The sequence below is a fragment of the Clupea harengus genome, chromosome 14 (genome assembly GCF_900700415.2).
Source record: "Clupea harengus chromosome 14, Ch_v2.0.2, whole genome shotgun sequence".
Taxonomy (NCBI): domain Eukaryota; kingdom Metazoa; phylum Chordata; class Actinopteri; order Clupeiformes; family Clupeidae; genus Clupea; species Clupea harengus.
In genome coordinates, this window is record NC_045165.1 from 120,182 (window position 1) to 127,681 (window position 7,500).

Consider the following 7,500-nt stretch of genomic DNA (forward strand, 5'->3'; position numbering starts at 1 on the left):
ACTCTACACCTTTCATGACTTCAAATAACGTATTGATTAAGCATATAGGCCTATTCAGTGAAGCAACAGCTTGGCTCCCCGCTCACGTTTCTATGCGAGAGCACGGACGTGCGTTCAGTGGAGGCAGAGCCTCACCTGTCATCATAAAAGTAAAAAACAAATAACGATAAAATAAATATTAATATTTTAATTGAAATCGCTGAATTTGGGCATGTCCTGTTGAAACAGACAGGAGACAGCGAGACGGTAGGCAGCGACGAGCTGTGCCTCATTTTAGATTGCGCAATCCCTCACAAACTGCGTTTAGCGCATGCCTAGAACCTATTTAGTCTTGCTGATCTTGACAAAAAAAACTCGAAGGGGAGGCAAACAGTACCTCTGCCTCAATGAAGGGAGCGTGCGAGAACCCACTGTTCGGGTTTATGCTTGTTCTGCTGTTGCTCCTCTTCTACACTTATATTTTACCTTGACCGCGAAAATGGAAGATTCTATAGCTAAGCTAAAACATTTCACTTAGCTATGTCTAACTGGCTTGCAAAGAATCTGTCTACAATTTTCAATGAAATAGCCTTATCTGCAGCGATATGCGTGAGGATAATTACTCATGCATCTTCAATTGCTGAACAATTTACGTTGTATTAGTCCTCTTTAGATGGAACAGGGAAGGCTTGCTTGTTACCTGCATCGTTGTATTTGAAAGCACGTTATTAATAGCGTTTGTCCCTGTCTTAATACGATGTTTTTCGAACCAAAACAACGTTTTAAAATGTGAATTGATCTTCTTCAGTCTTACTTTGTACTTGAGGCCTTCTGCGGGCATCTGTGTGAGTGAAAGCACTTGATGGTCTCTTCAAAAATCGCCTGATATCCATGGCTAATGAATTCATTCCGAACGGGTAGTCAGGCAGGCTAATCCACAACGTGTATGTGTTTACATACTTCCTGGATCCTGATTGGTGTCACCGCAACAGCCGCAAGGCACTGATTGGAGGGTCACAGACCATAATACAGCGCAGATGAAAATGATTCAGACTACGGCGTTTATATGTTCAACAATATGAAACGTAGTCTTAGGTGTTTTAAAATTACACCAAATTTATTTCGGATTATTCCAACGGCAGAATGCAAGGCGCAAGGAACTTTGAGGTGCGTAAACGCCACTTAGAGGTGCGTAAACACTATTTCCAAAATTCCAGAGGTGCGTAAACGGCGTTTACGTGCGTTTACCCTCCACTACAGCCCTGCACACACACACACACACACACACATACACATACACACACACACACACCATCTTCATGAGGTTCCTGACGCTAGTTCATTAGAACCCCTCTATTGACACTCTGGAGCTGTTTCTCACGAGGGAGGCAGAGGAGGAGGAGGCCAAACCCAACGCATTTCTACTGCATATAACCATTAATGTACACTCTGTGTGTGTGTGTGTGTGTGTGTGTGTGTGTGTGCCAGAGGATAACTCAACTATACTGCAGACACCACTATATACTCAGGGTTTCCACTTGTATTTTGAAATTCTATAATTCAAATAATTTTCATATATTTAAATTCGAAACTTACCGGCGCATGTTTCAATAACAATCTGTGTTGCTAACTCAACTATAGTGTGTGTGTGTGTGTATGTGCCTATGGCCTACACCACCAACGCTGACACACACACACACACACACACACACGCTGACGAGGGATTGTGCAGAAGAGTCCGGCCGGCAGGAGGGCAGCGCCAGCCCTGGTTCCACGGCACTTATTAAATCAGACCTTTATCCGTTTCCCCCCGAGCACATTTTGTATACTCTTCTGACCTCTAGCGGCCATGTGTGGTAGTGTTTAGGGAGGGCAGGGTGGTTTTCCGCCCGTCTCTGCAGCTGAAGGTCGAGCGCCAAGCACGGTGACTACACAAAAACCCGTAATAGAGAGAGAAAGCATGAAGTTAAAAATACCAACAAAAAGAAAGAACGCAAGAAAGAGGGGAATGTGTCGTCAGAGATGAACTAGAGTAAGAGCATGAGAAATAAAGACTGTTCTTAATTCAGACTTCAGAGTATGAATTTAATTTAATTGTTTTGAATACTATATTAATTCACGATATTAATGTGAATAGGCCCGATGGCGGATATGGCGATGTGTCATAGTGTAGCTTCTTCCCCGGGAGGGTATTCAAAGTTCCTGGTTTAGTGGGTAAGTTAACGAGTGTCGCCGTGGCTACACCAAGCGCGGAAATTCTGCCTTGCGGACGCGGTGTGGACGCAGCAGAGTTCTAATCCGTTGAAAGCAACGAGAGTGGCTACACCAGACGCGGAAACGGAATGTACGCGCCGAAATTTCCGCGCGGAAAATTGAGAAATAGACTGGCTTCTATTTTTATTATTTCCCGCGTGGTTTGCGTGGGCCTTTTTACATAGAGTATGGTAATAAATCTATGAAATGTAATGAAAAGTTGTATATATTTTGCTGTGAATAATGAGGGAAGCAATACATCTGAGATTTAACGGTTTTAACGATTTAAACGTTACTTTTCTGTTTAAAGATACGACAGTGTAGATAAGATATATAGTATAAGTAGACAGTGTAAGTAGATAGATAGCAGGTAAGGTAATTGACAGTGTTCAAGAATGGATGACTTTATATTAATTAATGAAATTGAAAAACGAGGACAGCTTTACGACCACAGGGACCCAAAATATAAGGACAAACGTCAAAGAGATGCCGGATGGAGGGCTGTTTCGGAGGCAGTTGGGATAACTGGTTAGTAACTTCTATACTATAAGCAGCTATTGAACTGGCCAATAGTGGACTTTCATCAAATCATTATGTGTAGCATTACTTTAAAATTGTGTTACTTAGTCTAGTGCTCTAGTGCTTATTCTGAGAATATATTTTTAAGTGGAAACAGATATTAAAATGAATCATGTTGTCAACAAGAAAGCTTTAATGAAAATACATTCAAAACAAAAAATGTCTAGAGAGAGACAGGGAAACAGACAGAGAAAGAGAGAGAGAGAGAGAGAGAGGGGGGAAACAGACAGAGCGAGACAGGGAAACAGACAGAGAATAAAGAGAGCGGGGGGGGACACGACAGACAGAGAGAGAGAAAGAGAGAGAGAGAGACAGGGAAACAGACAGAGAGAGAGGGAAAGAGAGAGAGAGAGAGGGGGGGGGGAACAGACAGAGCGAGAAAGGGAGACAGGGAAACAGACAGAGAAAAAGAGAGCGGGGGGGGGACACGACAGACAGAGAGAGAGAGATTGCTCAGTCTATAGTCAATATATATTTACAAAAAAAATATATCTACAATGTTCATCATTTAATCCAAACTTATTAAACAAAATTATTTACACTATTATACACTATTATTTACACATTATTTACACATTAGGTACACCTCCTTCTGGGGAGTTAAAGAAATCAGTGAGCAACTCCCGAGTCTGAAGGGCTTCCCTGGGTCCTCTATTGCCACCCATGTGTCTGACACTCTGTAGACTATGTTCCCCGTCCCTTTGACCCTCGATCAGCTCTCTGTCCCCAGGGTTGAGTAAATAATTGTGGAGCACACATGCTGCCATGACTATCATGCAGAGGTGTAAAGTAACGAATTACTTTTACTCACGTTACTGTAATTGAGTAGTTTTTTTGTGTACTTTGTAATTTTTAAGTAGTTTTTTAAATCGGTAATTTTACTTTTACTTAAGTAGATTTTGACTGAAGTATTGTACTTCGCTACATTGGAAATTACATCCGTTACTGAGTAAAAAAAAAAACATAGTTCAAGGCAGGAATCGCGCACCACAATGCTCACTGCAGTGGTGGATGCTGCATAGAGTGGATGATGGAGTCGATGCAAGGCGCCAGTACGGTGCCGAGTCACGAGAGATAGATATGGAGGAAGATGATAGTGCGGACTACCAACAAGCTGCGGATCACCAACAAGCTGAAGCACCGAACTTTCCGCCAGTTGAAATTAAAGAAGATGAAGAAAACCCGTGGCCACATCTCAGCAAGCAGTTTGCCTTCCAACGTAAAAGAGGCAACAGCTATATGCTGTGTAAACTGTGCCTAATCCGTCAGTCAGAACTTTCTGCTTATACAAATTCATCTTCAAATCTGCGCAAGCATGTGTTGGTAAGTACAGTATTTGTCCCTTTCCATTAGTAGTTCAGACAGCGTTTTTGTCATTTAGTTAGCTTTGCTCCATTAAGCAAAATATGCGTTTCATGGCACTAGTAGGTAGTAGCCTAATTTTGGCTAGCACTTGCAACCGACCTGAGTATGCTAACGTCGACAGCTTTCATCCAATAGACTAATAATACCATTCCTGTCTTCCATTCGTTTCAGGTCATAGAATTATTATGTTCAGTCTCTCATATTGTGTTAAAAACTGTCATCAGCAATGAAATACACCACATAAACTGATATTAGGCTAATCATTTGGCTGCCTCCCATGCCTTGAAACAGAACAATGTGAATGCGCACACCATCGTTTTCAGACAGTTGGACAAGTCAATGTGTATGTCGTTATCTGCAATTTATCACGATGTTTAGTCAGATATTGATAACGATAAGTGGTGGCTTTGCAACGTGCACGTCTTTCATGTTCATGCTAAGGGGTCCCAGTTAGCAAGAATTGAGGATTATGAATTGTGATGCATGTAGAAATCAAAAATAATGCTATAATTCTGTATACTGTAGGTCTGTCATCTCAAGTAGCTATTTATAGCTATTTCTGTGTTATGATGCACTCTTGAATCTTGATGGCAGCTCAATACTTAATTGTCAGAAATGTTGTTTGTCATTCTACAGGTCTAGTCTATGTCAGACAACACCTTGACCGGATGTTGGAGGCTGGAGCAAGTTGGACAACATTCATCAGATGAAGATGATTTATTTTCCTCAATGAAGTCCAGAAGGTCAGAAGGTACAGGGGAGTTAGAAGGGTACCTAGCCTGTGTCTCAGTCAATATGGATCTGCTGAACGCCTTTCAGAATATCAAAAAACTGTCCCTGAAACTCAATACTGGCCTACCTGCCTCGGCCGCCTGCGAGCGACTCTTCAGCTGTGCTGGATTGCTGTTCAATGCAAAGCTAGCCCGGATGAACTCTACTCATCTTGAAAATCAGCTGCTGCTCAAACTCAACAAGAAGTTTGTAGACTAATGCTCTAAAGGTGGACACAAGTAAAGTAACCAAAGTTTAAGTGGGGCAGCGGTATTTTAACTTTTTATTTTAGCTGTCATGTCTTGACATGTCCTCCCAAAAGTTCTTAAATGTTGTGTTGACATGTTTAATGTTTGACATGTTTAATGTCATTGCACTTATATTTCTAAAGATTCTCCTTTAATAAAAAATAACTAGTTTTTGTATTGGATTTATGACCCCTTGTCCTTTTTTGCACTATATAGGAGCGGCCCCCATCAAGTTGTTGAAAGTAACTAAGTAACTTTTACTTAAAGTACATTTTAAATGAACTACTTTTTACTTTTACTTGAGTAGATTTTTAGATGGGTAATTTTACTTGTACTTAAGTAAAATTTCATCAAAGTAATTGTACTTTTACTTGAGTACAACATTTCAGTACTTTTTACACCTCTGCTATCATGTCTACATGACACGGCAGCATGCATATCCTCGTTTGGAATACCCTCCATCTGGCAGCAAGAATGCCGAACGCACTGTCCCCCCCCCCCCCCACACACACACACCGGGTTCAGGACTTAAACAAACCAGTTGATGGAGATTTGAGCCATTTTCAACCCATAAAATGCCAATGTGTTTTTTAATAAATAAATGTGGTAATTCTGTCAATAGTAACAGCATTGATGTGTTTCACCCCAGTACCGTCAGTCATTTAAGTGTTGCGTCCGTTCTTTAAGGGCCCGTGCACTTCCAGCTGCTACGGTTACGGAAACTTCTATTACGCACATTCCATGTGTCTGGTGCGGCGGTCGGGCTCTATATGTTACATGCTATGGTATTGGCACGTATCGCACTCAGAGCTCCCGTGTGTGTGTGTGTGTGTGTGTGTGTGTGTGTGTGTGTGTGTATGTGTGTGTATGTGTATGTGTGTGTATGTTACATGCTATGGTATTGGCACGTATCGCAGTCAGAGCTCCCCTGTGTAACCGATAAGGTGAGAGAGATTTGCCCCCTACAGCACGCGCGCTCACCCGGCCAATCAGAGGGCGCTGCTCGAGCGCGCCTGACATTCAACGAGTGAACGCGCGCGCAGTTACCGATCTCTGCAAGGCGCACACAGACCCGAGTCTCTATTATCTACTATCGTTTCAAGCCGAGTTTATATACAATAACTCAATAAGCCAGTCCTTCTTGTAAACAAAAGTTTAGCTCATTTCACACAGCCTAGACAGCTGTAGCCTAGTCCTCAAACTAATTCTGTCCAACTGGTAATATTGTTTGGGCATATCTAACCCATTAAGATAACCAGCTATAAATCAGTGTGTTTGTTTTGTTTGTTGTAAATTGAGCTTCAGCGGAGACATTCAAACACTCACTTCCATAAATACATCACAAATAAAACTTCTCTTCCAGCCGACAGGTAGAGCGCTACATTCAGAGCATTCTGGGCCGCGCGGAGGTTATATTTAGCAGGCTCGCTGGCGGCAGTCTCGAGCTCCGCCTCGGGTTTCACGAGCGGTCACTTTACCCCGGGAAGGTGCGGACGCCTCCGCCTGTAACTCGCTCTTCGTGGGAGGGGTTGGTCGATCGGTAGGACTCGCCTGAAGCGCATATATTCCCACCATTAATGTTTATCTGTTGTTATCTGTGTTGTTGTTATTGACAAACCTCACAGCAACTTTGGACAACCCGACTGGACAATAGGAACTGCTCTGACCTCTGTAACATGTAAGATCATTATTTAATACTTTTTAATGAGTTCTGAAAGAGATATTAGTGGCCTGCATATGTCAGTGTAAACGCCGATAGCTTCATACGAGATGAGGTTCTCAAGTAAATAAAGTTCTCAAGTGCATCTTTTAACGGAGTGAAGTTTGCCTTTGGCATTTGATTTATAACGCATTTAAGCACAACTAGGCAACTAGCTACAAATCACTGGTATTCACAAGTCGCACATTTTCGCAAATTGTTTCTGTGTGGTAGCACGCTATGTTTTTTTTTTTTAACATTTAATCTTGGAATAATGTTCAACCTTTAATCTGCACCGGAGTAACATTGAAGTGTTCCATTAACGAGCAGTCGTAGCACGTGCTCTGGGGTGCGCTATTTTGGGTGGTGAGAGTCGCTACGTCAACGCGTCCCTCAACGCGTCCCTCCCGCTATCTGGCATTCCAAGAGTCAAAGTGCACGCCGTTTATTCTTGACTGCGGCCTTTCAGCGCGTCTGCTAACAGAGTGTGTGTGTGTGTGTGTGTGTGTGTGTGCATCTGCTAACAGTCGGATGAAAGTGTTCCGAACCTCAGCGGACTCGGCTCTGGTGGACTTCACCCAGGTGGAGTGGTTGTTGTCATGGTTC

At 42.5% G+C, this 7,500-nt stretch overlaps 2 protein-coding genes across 2 annotated transcripts in view; one reads left to right on the top strand and one right to left on the bottom strand.

The window, feature by feature from the left end:
- Nucleotides 1–931, bottom strand: part of gphb5 (glycoprotein hormone subunit beta 5) — a 5,227-nt gene extending 4,296 nt beyond the window's left edge. Inside the window, exon 1 of the mRNA XM_031580624.2 lies at nucleotides 794–931. The gene's annotated coding sequence lies outside the window, so the exon portion shown is untranslated. The remainder of the gene's footprint in view (nucleotides 1–793) is intronic.
- Nucleotides 932–6,281: 5,350 nt separating this feature from the next.
- Nucleotides 6,282–7,500, top strand: part of LOC105912114 (nesprin-2-like) — a 77,751-nt gene continuing 76,532 nt past the window's right edge. Inside the window, exon 1 of the mRNA XM_042709795.1 lies at nucleotides 6,282–6,873. The gene's annotated coding sequence lies outside the window, so the exon portion shown is untranslated. The remainder of the gene's footprint in view (nucleotides 6,874–7,500) is intronic.